The 2,876-nt window shown below is 55.2% G+C and overlaps 1 protein-coding gene across 11 annotated transcripts in view; it reads left to right on the top strand.

Moving 5' to 3' along the window:
- Window positions 1-408: 408 nt before the first annotated feature.
- Window positions 409-2,876, top strand: part of ZNF407 (zinc finger protein 407) — a 393,020-nt gene continuing 390,552 nt past the window's right edge. For all 11 annotated transcript variants that reach the window (XM_064150138.1, XM_064150148.1, XM_064150141.1 and 8 more), the window contains exon 1: window positions 409-494. The gene's annotated coding sequence lies outside the window, so the exon portion shown is untranslated. The remainder of the gene's footprint in view (window positions 495-2,876) is intronic.

The raw sequence follows: 2,876 nt of genomic DNA, 5'->3' as shown, positions 1-2,876 counted from the left end.
CCCTGCTGCTTCTCGTTTTCTTACAAGACGGGGACTGGAACCTGCGCCCTCACTAGCATGACACCTAACCCGACCGGTCAGTGTCAACTTCTCGGGGGTCCCTCTTTCCCCCAGCACCCGGAGCCTGCTTCCTGGGCAAGGGAGCGGGGCGGAGCGGGCGGCAGCAGTAGGCAAGACCGCCCCAGGCCAGGAGCGCTCCAGCCGCAGGCCGCCAAGCGAGAGGCGGCGGTGACGGCGCGCGCTCACCCCCCACCGCGGCTCCGCGCGCCGCTGTTGGGCGCAGCCTCTGGCGCCCGCGGCGGCACGCGAGGCCGCGCGCCCGAGCAGCCGTTCCAGCGGCTCCCGCCCCGGCACCGCGTCACAGGAGCGGGACACGCACACCGCCCTCCCGCACTGCGCGCCGAGGGCTGGGCGTGACGCAAGACGGCGAATCTACGGCGCGCCACTTGTGACCAAGATCATCACAAGCGGAGGCGGACGGCTCCCCCCGTGCGGTAAGCATGGCCACAGAGAACGCGGCCGCTTCGCTCCACCGGTCGGCAGCGCGAGGAGGACTGTCGCTTTGGAGCCTCGCAGGGGAGACTTATGCGGCCGCGGGGCCGTGGCTGGCCGGCGGTCAGGCTGCCGTCTCCCCTCAGGCTTTTTGGGCCTCTGTGCTACCGTCGTTTTTTTTGGTGCTAGTGGGCGGGTGGCCAGGAGCGCTCCGCGGAGCCAATCCCGTCCTTCGTGCCTCCCCCGCCGCCCGCCGAGTGGCCGGGGAGCCCAGGGCGGGAAGAGCGCCCCGCGCGCCCATTGGCTGCCTCAGCACGCCCGGACCGCCGTTCTTCCCTTCCGCTCTGCCGCGGGCGGCTGGTGTGGGGGGGGAAGGAGGGCTGCAGGACGGGCAGGGGAAACGGGACGGGAGCGTCGAGTGGAGCTGGGCTGGGGGACGGGTGCCACCCGCAGGGGAAGGGGGGGGAATGGGGCGGGGGCGCACTCCAGACGGGTGCGCTGCGACCTCAGCGGGCGCGTGCTGTGCCCCACCTCCTTTGGTCTCCCCCTGCGGCGGCGCTCGGCATGGCCGCCGCGCACGCGCGCTCTGTGAGGCCGGGCGGGGCTGGCTGCAGGGAGGTTGCCGCCGTCCGTACCCGCTCACCGGGTGGGACATTCAGGGGACACTGGTAGGGACTGCTGGCCTCAACAGTCGATGCTCCACCCGGACAGTACCGGGCTGCGTTCCTTGACCGCGGCAGTGACTGTGTTTGTGGCTTCGGCAGCCGTCAGTGCGGCGTCTGCGCAGGCGCAGCGAGGAGAGGGCGAGTTGGGGCTCGGCCGACTTCAGGGCTTGACTCAGCCGGGGCCGGTCCCGCGCCCATCTGGGACTTAGGGTTGCGTACCCCGGCAGTGCCAGTGCTTGGACTGGCCCTCCGCAGACAGCGAGGCGTGACTTGTGCCGTGACTCAGCTCTACTTGAGTGCTTTTGCTGTTCATACCGCACTTTACTTTCCCTTCCTTTCGCAAAGGTCGTATCTTAAGTGTGGATGATCTTGAGAAGGTGTTCGGTTGGCAGTGACTGACCACGCGTGTGACAGCAGGAGCTTTGTAAGCAGGTCTAATAAACCATTTGTAGCCATTTTATTTGCCTTTACTCTGCACCAAAGAGCAGTCTGAGTCACGGCACCTGAACTCTCATGATCTTGTGATTTTCAGTGTGGTTTGTTGTCTGCAGGGAGTCTGGACTTTCAGGAGCCCTGTTAGGTTTAGTAAGGAATCTGTTCCCATAGATTGTGTAGCATTTCTAGAGAGATGTATCTTTGGTGGAAAAGATCATTAAAACCTAACTTGTTTAGTTGACCTCTGAGGGATAGGTTATCATGCTTAATTTGACTTTTAATAGGTTTCCTCTTGCTTCTTCAAGTAATTAATGTGGCCTGTGAACCACAATACTCAAATACAGTGTTGGGGAAGAAAAGTAAAAAATGCTTAGTTTGTGATCTGTATGCTTGTAGCTGTTTCTAATCTCAGAATTCATATAGCTAATAGTTTCAGTTCTTTCCTTCCCCTAATCTTTCTTCTTCTTTGTGTAATTGTTCTGATGCAGACTTGCAAGACCTTGAGTTTATCATGTGTTCATGTTCATTTGTATCATGCTAAGCATGATGGTAGCACCTAGAGAGTAGTAAATAATAGGAATCCAAAAGTGCAAGGGTATTAGTGGCAGGAGTGATTTGCTGATGGTGCAAAGCAATAATAGACTAACATGATTTAAACATTGGATTGTAATTCGCTGCGATCCTTACCTTAATAATCTAAAGGTGTGGCCTGTGAAGACTCTAAATTTTATAGTTCCATTCTTATATCAGCACATGAGTAATCAAGATGTTTGCGTGAGGCTGGAGCTTTGGATGTTGGGATCTATATTTTTCCCAGGTCACACCTCTTCATGAAAGATGAAGACAATTACAGGCTTCAGTTTGGTCTCTCTTGCAATCTCCTAGACTATTCACAGCAAGTTACATTCATCACAGAAGTAACATTACAGTCATTCCACCCTTATTTCATAAATTATTTCAGCATGGACATATAATCAGATTGTAGCTTTTATATATAAAATATGGAGCCTGGCAGTAATTGTATAATCCATACATTTAAAAAAAAAATCAAATGCACTGATGTGACAGCACCATGATGGACTGTGACTTTTTCAGTATGTTCAAACATGTCAATTTTATTAGCATTTTGGGAAATGTAATTCAAACGACCTAAGTTAAATCCTTTACTACCCTGCTTCTGTGGGAACTGTTGTACTGTAACAGCATCAAACGTGCTGCTCTGCCCTGATGACCTCATCTTGAATACTGTGTTCAGTTTTGGGCTCCCCAGTTGAAGAGGGACAG

The sequence above is a fragment of the Pogoniulus pusillus genome, chromosome 10 (assembly GCF_015220805.1).
Source record: "Pogoniulus pusillus isolate bPogPus1 chromosome 10, bPogPus1.pri, whole genome shotgun sequence".
In the NCBI taxonomy this organism is placed as follows: Eukaryota; Metazoa; Chordata; class Aves; order Piciformes; family Lybiidae; genus Pogoniulus; species Pogoniulus pusillus.
Note: the sequence above shows the minus strand (reverse complement) of the source record. Positions and strands in the feature narration are given on the sequence as shown.